Source organism: Cibotium barometz, chromosome 53 (genome assembly GCF_041138505.1).
Source record: "Cibotium barometz isolate CiBa-2024 chromosome 53, ASM4113850v1, whole genome shotgun sequence".
In the NCBI taxonomy this organism is placed as follows: domain Eukaryota; kingdom Viridiplantae; phylum Streptophyta; class Polypodiopsida; order Cyatheales; family Cibotiaceae; genus Cibotium; species Cibotium barometz.
The window spans coordinates 38713457-38728990 of record NC_141098.1 but is presented as its reverse complement, the minus strand read 5'-3'; positions in this window follow the sequence as shown (position 1 = coordinate 38728990).

The following is a 15534-nucleotide window of genomic DNA, read 5'->3' as shown; positions in this document are numbered from 1 at the left end:
AGAGAGTTAAAAACTTTGCTGTTGTTGCAGGTTTAACAGAAATCCGTTTTTTTAAGTAGAAAATGATATTTTTGATATACAAATATACTAACATGGAGTTTTTCATCAATAAATTATATTTATGAGAAAAATTAAAAAATATTAATTATGCTAACACATTCATTCATGTTCCTTATCGTTTATTCACATACCGATTCACATCACATCACATCCATTCACATCCCTTATCACATTCTCATTCACATTCACATACATCCACATCCACATTCACATTCATACATCCACATCCACATCCACATCCATACATCCACATTCACACATCCACATCCACATTCGTATTCACATCCACATTCACATACATCCACATCCACATTCATTCATGTTCCTTATCGTTTATTCACATACCGATTCACATCACATCACATCCATTCACATCCCTTATCACATTCTCATTCACATTCACATACATCCACATCCACATTCACATTCATACATCCACATCCACATCCACATCCATACATCCACATTCACACATCCACATCCACATTCACATTCACATACATCCACATCCACATTCACACATCCACATCCACATCCACATCCACATCCACATCCACATCCACATCCACATTCACATCCATACATCCACATCACACATCCACATCACACATCCACATCCACATTCGCATTCACATTCTTCACATTCACATTCACATACATCCACATCCACATTCACATTCACATACATCCACATCCACATTCACATTCATACATCCACATCCACATTCGTATTCATACATCCACATCCACATCCACATCCACATCCACATCCATACATCCACATCCACATCCACATTCACATTCACATTCACATACATCCACATTCACATTCACATACATCCACATCCACATTCACATTCATACATCCACATCCACATCCATATCCATACACATTCACATACATCCACATCCACATTCACATTCATACATCATACATCCACATCCACATCCACATCCATATCTATACATCCACATGCATATCCCTTCTTTCATAATATACATCCGTATTCACATCCGTGTACTTCCCATCTCACCCTTTCACATATCCTCTCAACCCTTTTCTCATCTCATTATTCACATTTACATTTATTTCCATTACATCACATCTTATCACATCCTATTTTCATCTTATCACATTCATTCACATCCTATCGCATCCCATACACACGTCCATTCTCATCCTATCACAGCCCATACACATCTTATCACATCTCATACTCATCTTATCGCATCCGACATACATCTTATCACATCTTATTTCTTCTTATCACATCTAGTCACATGCTATTACCATTTAATAGCTTTTTCTAAATTGACACCGATAATAGGACTTTTTCTAAACTTCAGCCACTTGCTTGGTTTAATTTAAAGATTCTTTTCTAACAACTATTTCCATATTGCTTCTCAATTCCTCAATTGAATTTTATTTCATATTCTTCTTTTGAATAAAAGAATTCATGGGATTTATAGAAATCAAATTTACCCATATTTCCTCTTATTGTAAAATAATCATAAATCGAATTTATACTAAAATTCATCTTCTTCTCATTTAATCTCTAGGATCCCAATTACCATGGGAATTCCTCTTTTTGCATTGAATTAATTGCATTTCTAACGTCCTGGGAATTCCTCTTTTCCCATCAAATATTTCTCTCATAAAAAAATTCATTTGAAGCAGAATATCCATTATTTCAAAATGCTAGAAATTTCTCTTTGTCCCATCAAAATGATGGAATTCCAAATGTCGTAAGGATTCCTCTTTTGACATTTAAATGTTTCTCATAGATAAATAAATTTATCTAAAAATTTATTTTTGAAATTAAATGAATTATCCCATAATTCCAATATGATAAGAAATTCTCTTTTCCCATCTAATCATGGAATTCCAATTGTAATGGGAATTCCTCTTTTAACATTCAATTATTTCTCATAGATACATAAATTTATCTAAAAAATCATCTTTAAAATTAAATGAATTATCCCATAATTCCAATATGATAAGAAATTCTCTTTTCCCATCTAATCATGGAATTCCAAGTGTAATGGGAATTCCTCTTTTAACATTCAATTATTTCTCATAGATAAATAAGTTTATCTAAAAAATCATCTTTAAAATTAAATGAATTATCCCATAATTCCAATATGATAAGAAATTCTCTTTTCCCATCTAATCATGGAATTTCAAGTGTAATGGGAATTCCTCTTTTAACATTCAATTATTTCTCATAGATAAATAAATTTATCTAAAAATTCATCTTCAAAATTAAATGAATTATCCCATAATTCCAATATGATAAGAAATTCTCTTTTTCCATCTAATCATGGAATTCCAAGTGTAATGGGAATTCCTCTTTTAACATTCAATTATTTCTCATAGATAAATAAATTTATCTAAAAATTCATCTTTAAAATTAAATGAACTATCCCATAATTCCAATATGATAAGAAATTCTCTTTTCCCATCTAATCATGGAATTCCAAGTGTAATGGGAATTCCTCTTTTAACATTCAATTATTTTACTAGAAAATTCTCTTTTCTTAAATTCATTAATTATGCATAAACCTAAAAATCAATATTTCTATGATTACAATGAGAATCAATCAATTTATCTAGGATGATAATTCCTAGAATATGGTAGGAAGTCCTCTTTTCATACTTTGAATGAAAATGTTTTATGTGTAATTTTTACAGAAATTTTACCATAGCTCTGCTGCTATGACTGATAAATCTCAATTATTTTTAAAGAATAAACTTTAACATTAATTAAATGATTAGAATGATCCCTAATTGGATCATTATCCACTTATGGATTGATTTATATATTTTCATGAATTAACTAACTTAAGAGCATAAGAAAGCCATTAATTTGGTCTCTAATAAGATAAGCATAGAATTTACTCTTGGTTTAGAGAAATGCTTCATAAGAAGCTCATTTGAATTGAGAATAGGTCATAGGAATGACCTTTCTTTGGGGGAGAGAGAGAGAGAGAAATGCTTAAAAACCATTAATATTAAGCATAAATGGAAATTTATGCATTCCCTTATTACAAAACATAAAAGAACTTGAATAGTAATCAAAAACCATTTAAATTAAAGCTTCTCAAGCTTGAGAGGGGTTGAGAAGGGAAGCATTTGGAGATTTAATGAGAAAAGACAATTATCCACACTTTACCTTATAATTTCCTTGATTCTTTGTTCAGAGTAGAGGCCCCCAACCAATCAATTGGTTTGGTGTGTTGATGGAGTCACCAAGGAAAATTGAAGAGAGAGAGAAGCTCCAATCTCTTCAATTTTGGATATTCGATTTGATCCAAAAGAGAGGAGAGATAAAAATATCACATTATTTTTGAGTTTAAAACTCATTCAAGCATGTGAAGTAGGCGCCTCCTTGAAGGGATCCCCTTTCCTTACACATGTGTCAAAATGGAATCATTATACCCAAAATATCTCATTTTTTAAATAATACTCATAGTTTTTTACTAATAAACCTTGTACATAGTCAACTCTTCATCTTATGTGGGCATTTACTCATTTTTGGGTATTTTTCTTTTACAAATTGGATTTATCTCCTCCCCACACATGGATTGATCCAATTGGCCCATAGGAACCTTAATTGGACCATAATCCAAACATTTCTGAAAATCTAGACCTTTAGGCTAAGGTCCTTTATACCCATTTCCAATCAATTCCAATTGCACATTGGAAAGTTCTTTTTGAATTTCTGTTTCAGGGAATTCATTTTAGATCCTAGGAGGATTTTTATATCCAAAAACCTCTCAATTTTAGACTACCTCTCTCTAGACATTTTCTCTCTCTAGGTCAAAATAGGGTTAAACAGAATCTTTCTTTTATTTCAGAGAGGGGAATAATTATAAGGTTAGAAGGGAAGATTCCTACACCTGCACACCTCAAAAAGCTGGAGGGAAGAATCTTACAATTATAATCACTTAACCATTCAGGTTCTTTAGCTTTTAACTTTGAGTCTACTGGATTCATTTTGAGACAAGATAAATGCACTGCTTCTTTCTAAATCCTTTTAGTAACTTAGAAGCTTTTACTAACTGCAGACTTGGGGATCCTGAAATTTCGGTTTCTTGAACCTTGTTTCCATGAAGGTCACGGAAGGAAATGGTTCCATTATGATAGTGAATGTTAGCTTGATTTTTGTGGAGCCAATCCATTCCAAGAATCCCGTCGAAAACTCCCAAAGGTATAACTCTGAACTGATAGTCACTTAAATTCCCATCTAGATTGAATACGATCTCTCTCAAGGTGTGAAAAGAATCTTTCCACTTGCCAATTTAACTTGCATAGGTTTCCCTGATTTTTGATCTAAGAATAGCTTACGCAAGCATCCAGGGGAAATGAAAGAATGAGTACTGCTTGAATCAATCAAAAGCTTAAAAGGCTTACCCTGATCCTCAGCTAGATTATAGATGACGGAGAATTAACGGTTTGGCCCTTGGTTTTTCCTTTAAGAAAACAAGGTTTCTATGCAAGTTCGCATTTTTTATTTTCTTTTTGAATACAATGGTATCTCTTGAATCCATGTCCCAATACTTCTAGATCACAGGTCTGGATTCCCAAGCAGAATTTCTCGAATTCTATAATCTTGATCCTCAGATGAAAATCAAAGGTCTCAACTTAGTTTCAGATTCGGTGGGTGATTTGAGTGTAGTTTACTGAACTGGCCACATCATCTTTTCTTGAAACTGACAAAGGAGATTGAGTCTTGGTCATAGTCTGATTCAGGGATTGAATCTGGAAAGTTATCCTGAACTTTCTCGAAAGGTAATAATTCAATTACTCTTTTTCTGAATTTTGTTCATTGAATATTTGCTTACAGATTTCTAAACTAAACATGAATTTCTTATGAGGAATAAAATAATCATTTATCTCGATCTTCGACTTCGATAGTTTATCTGAATTTTCTCATTACCATCCTAGTGAATATGAAGAAACGGTAGAATTTTCTCTCACAGATTATCTACTTATTCATTTTTCAATTTTTACAAAAATTAAACAGAGGATTAAAGAGAACTCTTATTTAAATATAAAAATTCTGTATGCATTTATTTATGCATAAATCCAATTTAGTAGGAATTACACTTTTAGAATAAAAGAAATTCTCTTATGCATCTTCCCATGCATAAAAAATTAAATCCAATGAAAATAACTCTTTTAAAATAAAAACTTTCTTTTATGCATCTATTTATGCATAAATTCAATTCTAAACACCATATTAGTGAATTTGGAAATTTCCCAATTCCCATTTTTGAATACTTAAAAAAGGGAGACATGGATAACATGTTTGTAAGTTTCTCAAAACCCTATCAAATGACCTATCGTTGGAAAGCGCTTGAAAAATGGAATCTAAAGAGCTATAAAGCGCTCATTTTGGATTAGTGGTGTTCAAGTTATGGTTAATCCAAACTTTTGACCACGTGTCCCAAACTTGTGGGAAATTCCCATATTCCCCAATATGGTGTTTCTAATGAAAGTCACACTTTTATAATAAAATAATTCCTTTTATGCATTAAATCCATTTATGATGAAAGTCACACTTTTACTATAAAAAAATTCTTTTATGCAACTATTTATGCATAAAAATCCATTTATGATGAAAATCACACTTTTAATATAAAAATTTCTTTTATGCATCTATTTATGCATAAAAATCCATTTATGATGAAAATCACACTTTTGATATAAAAATTTCTTTCATGCATAAAAATCCATTTGTGATGAAAATCACACTTTTAATATAAAAATTTCTTTTATGCATCTATTTATGCATAAAAATCCATTTATGGTGAAAATCACACTTTTAATATAAAAATTTCTTTTATGCATCTATTAATGCATAAAAATCCATTTATGATGAAAATCACACTTTTAATATAAAAATTCTTTTATGCATCTACTTATGCTAAAAAATCCATTTATGATGAAAATCACACTTTTAATAAAAAAAATTCTTTTATGCATCTACTTATGTATAAAAATCCATTTATGGTAAAAGTAATACTTTTATAATCAAAATAAAAACTTCAATATGCATCCTTCTATGCATAGAAATTAATTCTAAGGAAAATAACACTTTTATAATAAAATATTTCTAGTATGCATTTTTCTATGCCTAGAATGAAAATATCACTTTAAGAATACACATACGAAGGAGATTACTCTTTTTGAATCATAAAGGATAAAATTTAATACACATAATTTTAGAGAAATTTTGCCATAACCTTCTTTGTATGGCTGACCATTTTTCAATTTATAACTCTCTAAAATTCATTAGAATTTCACTAAGAGTATTTAAACCATTCTAATGTAAACATTTTCTACTTATTTATGAGAAACATTATGAAAAACTTGACTCTAACCAATAATAATTCATCTAGGATAAAGAAGGGTTGGATTTATTAAAGAAGAGAGGGGAATGACTTTTTTTTTCAATGAGGCATAACATCATTATTCAATTTTAAGAAGACAAAAATCATAAAAACCATAAAATGAATAGAAAAGAGAGAATCTCCAACTTACAAGGAGAATTTGAGAGCTTTCCTTTGGCTTGATGGTTTGAGGGATCTACTCTTGTTCGAACCAAGAAGAGGAAAAAGTCAAAAATAATTCACAGTTTTTGGCTCTTGGAAGAAGTAGAGTAACAGTGCATAAAACACTATTGAGCTTCAACAAAGAGGAGGCTTTTATTTATAGGAAAAAGTGAGCTTCTAACCAAGCAAACTGATTCTAGAATTTTCCTGATCAGTTTGCTCAATTTTTGACCATTTTTAGGTCAGTTTACCTTGCTTTTTGGAACTAGACTTGAATTAGGAGAGAACAGAGATGAAATATCTCAATTTTTGATAATTTAAAATTCTACCACACATGTGAAATAGGCGCCTCCTTCATGAGGGTAGAATTCCCATTGTTAGGTTTCAAAAATGCATCTTTTCCTCTAAATATCTCTTCTTTTTTAACTAATATCCTTTTCCTTAGTCAACTCTTCATCTTATGTGAGTATTTACTCATTTTTTGGGGGGATTTTCTTTAATTCTTCTATTTATCTCTTCATCTTATGTGAGTATTTACTCATTTTTGGGGGGATTTTCTTTAATTCTTCTATTTATCTCCTCCACACATTTGGATGAATCTAATTGGCCCCTCAAAACCTTAATTTAAAATTTTCAAAAAATTTGGACCCCTAGGACAAGGCCTCTTGAACAGATTATACTTGATTTCTAATGTACCTTCTGGAAATCTTTTTGAACTTCTATTTCGGGGGAACTTATTTTAATAAGAAAAGATATTTTTCCATCCAAAAATATTCAAAATTTGAATATTCTCTCTCTAGAATATTTTCTCTCTCTAGGTCAAAACAGGTAGAAACGAGATCTTTTATATTTCTGAAGAGGGATTTGATTACAGGGGAACATGCTGGACATCTTGAGAGGCTGGGGAGGAATCTTACAATTATAATCAAATCACTATTGCAATAGAGGACCAAGCTAAAACAGCTTTTATAACTTAGTTTGGAGTGTTTGCCTTTCGTGTGATGGCGTTTGCACCTGCAACATTCCAACGATTGATAAACACAGCCTTTAAGGAATATCTAAGGGAATTTTGTGAAGCCTTCTTAGATGATCTTTGTGTTCATTCCTCTTGGGAGGATGAGCACTTGATGTGTTTACGAAAAGTATTTGAAAGGTGTAGATTATATCGCATCTCATTGAGTCCTTTCAAATGCCAATTCTGGGTTAAACGCGGAGTCATTCTAGGGCATATAGTGTCCAAAAATGGGATTTCCACCGAGGAAAGTAAAATCAAGGTCATTCTGGAATTTCCCCCACCCACCAACTATAAGGGAGTCCAGCGCTTTATGGGCCATGTTGGTTATTATCGAAGTTTTATTTTATTCTTCGCTGAGATAGCTCGACCATTACACAAGCTTCTCATCGAGTTTATTAGGACCGAAGATTGAGATCATGCATATGAGTTATTAAAGAAGGCCCTAGCGACGAGTGCTCCAATCTTACGAATGCTTAACTGGGATTTAATCTTCCATGTGCATATTGATGCATCAAACTTTGCTATTGGGTGTGTACTAACTCAACCTGGAGAACATAAACTAGACTACCCCATTAGCTTTGCCAGTCCCAGTTGAACGATGCTGAAATGAAATACACCTCTACGGAGTGAGAAGGGTTGGCAATGATACATGCAGTAAAGAAATTTCGTTATTACCTTCTTGCCACCAAGTTTGTTTTCTATGTGGATCATCAAGCATTGTTGTATCTGGTGAACAAACCATGCTCCACAGGAAGAATCACACGATGGTTGTTGATTCTTCTTGAGTTTGATTTCACTGTTGTTGTGAGACCTGGCAAAAAACATGTCATGGCTGATCATTTGTCTCGCATACCTGATGGTGAAGCTCCTACGGGAGTTGATGACCTGACACCTCCTTGTTCATGGTGGAGACAATGCTTGAATGGAGTGAGAAGATTGTTAACTTCTTGGTTAATGGTTTTCCACCCAAAGAGCTTCGTAAAGATCTAGCTCGAAAGCTGATCAAGGAATATGAATCCTATTGCCTAATGGCCCGGACTCTTTATAAAAGAGGAAAAGATGACGTTCTTAGGCGTTGTGCTCAAGAGGATGAGTATCTATATATTTTACAGGAGGCACATATGGGCGTACCCGGTGGTTGCTTTTCAGGAGACTTATCTACGCGAAAGATATTGCAATCAGAGTATTGGTGGCCCACTATGTTCCAAGATGCATAACTTTTTGTGAAGAGTTGTGATGAATGCCAACGCTACTACAAGAAACCCCAGTGGAAAGATCAGATGCCCCTACATCTAATTAAAGTAAACCAACCGTTTGAAAAGTGGGATTTAGACTTTGTAGGTCCAATTAGCCCAGCAGCCCGTAACACACAATCTCACTATATTATTGTGGCCACTGACTATGTGACCAAATGGGCTCAAGTGAAAGCGGCACGTAAAGGCAAATGCGAGGACAACAACCAAGTTCCTCTTTGAAAATATAATCACACACTTCGGTTGTCCTTTTGAACTTGTGAGCGACAATGGTATGCATTTTATAAATGAAGTGATTAAGGAGCTCACAACAAATTTCATGATATCCCATTATAAATCTACTATCCACAAGTGAATGGCCAAGCCGAGAGTACCAACAAGACCTTACTCTCTATTCTGACAAAGATAGTTGAGGCTCATCGCACGGATTGAGATCTAAAGCTTACGTCAGCTTTATAGGCCTATCATACTGCATACAAAGTGGCTAATTGCACACCATTCAAGATGGTATATGGCCAAGAAGCAGTCCTGTGGGAATTTGTCATTCCTAGTCTTCGAGTTGCTACTCAAGAGGGCTGGGATGGTAATCCCTTAGTAGAGCGTTTGTATATCCTTGAGCGGTTAGACGAAGAAAGACAATTGGCGGTGTACAATGCCCTTGTACAATGCCCTTGTAGAGAAGGATAGAAGGAAGAAATGGTTTGATCGCCACCTGAAAAACAAGGACATCAAAGTTGGGGATAAAGTCCTGATGTATGGAGTGCGTAACGAAAAGAAGAAGCTAAAATATGCTGGTAAGGGACCATATAGAGTATGTGAAATTACCCCACAAGGTACCATCCGAGTGGAGACTCTCGACGGAGTTGAAACCATTGAATTCCTCAATGGGAGTAAATTCAAAAGATACTATGACCCCCTAAGCCAAGAGGAATTACATGCAATCCATCAAAAGAAGGCAGCTAAAGAATAGGCTGAGTTTGAGAAGATGAAGCAAGAACACTCCTTGTATTCAACATTCAGAGAATGAGAGGTTTTAGGTTACATTTGACTTTTATATGTGACCTGCCATTCACACATGGGCACCCACACATGGTCGACCGATCCTAACCCTTATCCTGATGAAATTCAAGGTGCGCCTCCTCTCATCGGGGATCACCCAATCCCCTTACCCTTTACATGTGGTGCCGACAAGCCCGGCCCATGACTAACAATACGTAAAATAATTATATGACGTAAAAAGTAATACGTCTCAATGTCTGCCATAGGTTAACATGACGTAAAAAGTAATACGTCTCAATGTCCGCCATATGTTAGCTCCTTAATGTGACCTCTTAAACTAGGTTCTCATGGCATACTTCCATTGTGGTCTAACATGCTTGATTTTATTTTTGATACACTCTATATCTTTTGAAGACCAAGCATGCTTTCACTCTACTTCCCTGTTTTGCAAAGACAGTTTTGCAAATACAGTCTACCACAACAAACCCTGTCGAGCTTACTATACCATAGCTTCCAAGGACGGAATCTACATCAGGAAGAGGGGCATGTTAACCTATGTGGCGGACATTGAGATGTATTACTTTTTACGTCATATAATTATTTTACGTATTCATAGTCATGGGCCGGGCTTGTCGGCACCACATGTAAAGGGTAAGGGGATTGGGTGATCGCCGATTTATGAGAGGCGCACCTTGAATTTCATCAGGATAAGGGTTAGGATCGGCCAGCCATGTGTGAATGGCCATGTCACATATAAAAGTCAAATGTAACCTAAAACCTCTCATTCTCTAAATGTTGAATACAAGGAGTGCTCTTGCTTCATCTTCTCCATCTCCTTCTCCAGTGTGTGTGTGTGTGTGTGTGTGTGTGAGAGAGAGAGACAGAGAGAGAGTGTGTGTTTAGCGATCAAGCATTGCATGGCAGCACGGCGACGATGTGGCGGTAGAGCGACGCGACGGCAGCTCCTTCTTCATTGCAGCGCGAGAATCCTTCACGACGTCGATCTGAGCGGTGACTGACACACCATTGCTCTCTGTTTTGAGCTTGCTGGTTTCCTGGTTGTGTGCTTGCTTCCATTCATGGCTCGCACACAATGCTTGGCAAGTCCCTAGCTCTGACACGTGTGGCAAAAGCGCACATACAAGCTCTACCTCCACACTTTCACGGTGGAGTTGGTCACACCATCACATAGGCCAATCACACTCTCTCATTATAATCATAAACACACAAGCATGAGAGAGGCACGATGCTAGAATGCTCTCACTCCTCACTCTCTCACAAGTACAAAGGAAGAGCTCTCAATAGCACAAAGGGGATTGTCCCTTTTCATTATGAGAAATTACCTTATATACAATTGGCCCTTATTCACACTTGGGCACCCAAAACTTACTAACTAGGCCTTGGGTGGCCAATGTCTCGTGATGTACAACCTTTATAGTGCCTTTACATGTCACTTATTAATGTCCTCAATTGAGGATCATGGTGTTAATCCAAATGGAATTAACACAATTACATCATATATCTTTAAGCCCTTCAAAGGGCCAATTTTGGGTAAAACATGGAGTTATATTAGAGCACATAGAATCCAAGAATGGGATTTACACTAATGATAACAAGGTGAAATTCAAATGAAAGTTTCCACCACCTACCAATTACAAAGGAGTGCAATGGTTTATGGGTCATGTAGGCTATTATTTGAGATTCATTGTGTTCTATGCTGATATTTCCAGGCCATTGTACAAGATTTTGAATGTCCTTGAATGGATTTAGGAATGTCAACATGCTTTCAATGAATTAAAGAGAGAATTATCTAGTGCACCTAGCTTGAGACCACCAAATTGGGACCTCATGTTCCATGTGCAACAGTGTCATGATTTGACTGCAAAATCACAACCCCACCAAAACCATGCCAAATCAAAAATAGACAATACTACATTGCCATTTGAGGTGCCAATGGCCCTCTTTAGAGTTCCACTATATCCCAATTATCATTGTGATTCTACAGTAGCAATTGAAAGCTATAAAATCATGGTCATGATTGCTACATCACCAATCACAATTACACATCACCACCATGCATACATATTCATGATTTTATTGTCACATCATCAATCATGCCTACATAATCACATTAACATGCTTTATGACTATCGAATCAAGGTTTGAATATCCCTCATAGAACCATAAAAATCATAGGTGGAAACATTTTACCATGTCTCTAGTGCATGAAAGCTAAACTTTTAAACCATGTTTCTCACCGTGATTTTGCAATCTATAATATTCTGGCAGCGACACATCATCACCAATCACGGAAGTAGAGCCCCTCTCTATAACATCAATTAACAACTCTAAGAGTCCAAGCAATGTTCAGAGATCGTTTTTCAAGAAAAATATCCATAATACTTTAGCCATGATGGTACCATGTCATTAATCATAGTACCATGTCACCAATCATACCGATCATGCGTGCCAATCATGTCACACTAGCAATCATGATGCCACATTATCTCTGCAAAATCATGTCACCAACCATGATTGTATATACAATCAGGGGATTCATCCAACATGCAGTTTTAATCCTTGATCCTTAATCACGGGGGCTCATGCACCATGTAAAGATCAGAGTTTTAATCCTTGATCCTTTCTACTATTGAGATATCAAGCTTAACATGAGTTGACACTCATGATGTGCCTAGTGTGACCATTCCACCTTTACACCATTGTCTCATTTGTTGGTAGCTGCTAACAAGATGGATCTTATCTAGTGATTCGTTACCTGAACTACACCTACCTAGTCTAATCGAGTTATGGCATACTAATCTTGCCAGTTTATCTACTTAGCGTGTTCACATTATAGACCATTTATACATACTTATCTTGCTAGTTCACCTACTTGGCACATTATGAAACCACTTGTACATAGTACTCTAGTACTTATGTTTGTTTTCAACTATTTTTTTGTAAACTTCGTTTTCAGAGAGCAACAAGGAGAAGAAGATTTCAACCTCTTTCATCTTTTGTGTGTGTGTCTTATCCATTATTGTGTGAGTGTGTGTGTGCTTACAAAAGAGCCTAGTCGAATGATTCATAGAAACAATAAAAACAAGTAACATTGCAGTAAAATGTCATAAGAAGCAGAGTGACATAAAAAATGGTAGGTTACAATAAATAATTATACATGTTCAAGAAATCAGGTTGAAGATAGATGTGAGCAATTTTTTATTATACACCACATGTTGAATTCAGTGATGACTATAGATAAATTCAGTGATGAGTGTAGATGTATCCATAAATGGTGATGATGTATGGTATGTGCATTGAGGAGCCTCTAACCACATGACTTGTCATGGTGGCAAATGGTTTAGAGATGTCAAAATTTTAAAAAAACTACGGGGGGACGACACGGTTCATCATATTGCTCACATTGGGAATGTGCCATTGGCTATGTAAGATAGCAAGATGAGGTACTTGTCTAATGCATTTTATGTCTCTAATATAACAAAGAATTTGGTTTCTATTGGGTAGATCGTTGAATAAGGTCTACAGGTATGCTCTTTACCACCCTGAGGGGGGCTGTTATGTTGAGAACTTCAAAAAAAAATGTCATTTAGTTGCAAAGGGAAAAAGAGTGGGCATAATGTTTACTTTTTGGATGTAAGCATACTTGAGGTGAAAGCTTCTATGTTTGCACAAGGTGAAGGTTTTGTGGCTAGACATTTGGAACAAACATATTGGTCATCTGAATGAGTAGCGAGATTGAAGTCTATGTCAAATTCAAAAATTGTTATAGGGTTGCTAAAGTTTAGGGTGGATGGAATGCATAAAGTATGTGAAGCATGTTAGTTTAGAAAGAAAACAACGAGTGTATTTCCACATGATAGGAACAAATGTATTGGTCATGTGAATAAGCAACAAGATTGAAGTCTATGTTGAATTCAAAAATTGTTCTAGGGTTGCCAAAGTTTAGGGTGGATGGAATGCATAAAGTATGTGAAGCATGTCAGTTTGGAAAGAAAACAAAGAATGATAGGAATTTTATTAAGAGAGCACTAAAGAGAATGCGGAGGAGAGGGAGAGATTGAGTTCCTTACAAGAAAACACACACACACACAAGAGAGAGCAAGACACACACAAGAGAAAGCAAGACACAAGAGAGAGATGGATGGCTGAATTTTCTTCTATTTTCTTCTCTTCACTACTACCATATAACTAAAAAGATAAGAGTACATACTATAAGGGAAAGTACTCTCCTATAATAACATACAATGGTCGGTCCATATGTGAACTTGTTTATATGAGCTCGGGCTATAACTATGCCATAACTCTAGTCCTCCAAAGTGGCTATCACAAAGCTTGTCTCCACCACTAGCGGCGTATCAACCATAGTCTTACCAACCATTCTAGTGGCATAAGTGTGGAAGCTATCACCTAGGCGGTTCATCAATGTTTGCATCACTAGTTGAGCTGGATATCTCAACACTCCCCCTCAAGCTTAACTCCACACACTGTACTCCAAGTAAGCTCCTAAACTTGTGGAGCTTCTCTGTGCCCAATGCCTTTGCAATTTGGTTGGCTATGCATCCGGATGCCTTGCCCTTTCCCTATGCATTACTTCCATTGCCATTCCTCTAGGCGAAGGCATGGGGCTTTGTCTGCTGTGAGGTCTTATTCAAACACTATCTGTTCTAGTTCCTTCGGCCTTCTCTTCCCACCCCGACCCCATTTCCACCCATAAGGTGGTTTTTTGCAGGTTTTGGCTTTGGCGTCTCCCTTTGTCTATCTACTATTGGTTGACTTCATTGGTGAGGGGCTCTAGTAGGGTCGCTCTTTGAATGAGCTATTGCCTCCTCACCTAGATCCACAAGTCATAAGATAGTGCTGCTTCCACGTACCACTCTCGATCTAGACGAGGGGCTTCTTCCTTGTTTTGATGTGCCTTCTTGAGAGCTACCTTATCCATGCTTGTCAGTATTCTTCCTTGTCTTAATATGCCCGATTGAGAGTTTCCTTGTCCATGCCTATTTGTCTACAACCCTTCAAACTGGTTCATGAATTTTACAACTTCCTCCCAGTTTAGAAGGCCTCATGACTTCTACCTACAGTGGTTTTTTGCAGGTTTTGGATTTGGCGTCTCCATTTGTCTATTTGCTATTGGCTGACTTCATTGGTGTGAAGGGCTTTAGCAAGGTCGCTCTTTGAATGAGCTATTGCCTCCTCACCTAGATCCACCAGTCATAAGATATTGCTGCTTCCACGTACCACTATGGCTCTGGAGGAGGGGCTTCTTCCTTATCCTGATGTGCCTACTTGAGAGCTACCTTATCAATGCTTGTCGGTATTCTTCCTTGTCTTAATATGCCCGCTTGAGAGTTGCCTTGTCCATGCTTGTTCTGTGACCCTTCAAACTGGTTCATGAATTTTACAACTTCTAAGATTCCTCCCTCCGGCTTTTGAGGTGTGCAGGTGTAAGAACCTCCCCTTCTGATCTTATAATTATTCCCCTCTCTTAAATAAACGACGGATCTTGTTTCTACCTATTTTGGCATAGAGAGAGAAAATGGTTTAAAGAGAGGTTTTTTAATTTTTAGATATTTTTGGATGGAAAAATATCTCTTCTTATTAAAATAAATTCCCCCGAAACAAAAGTTC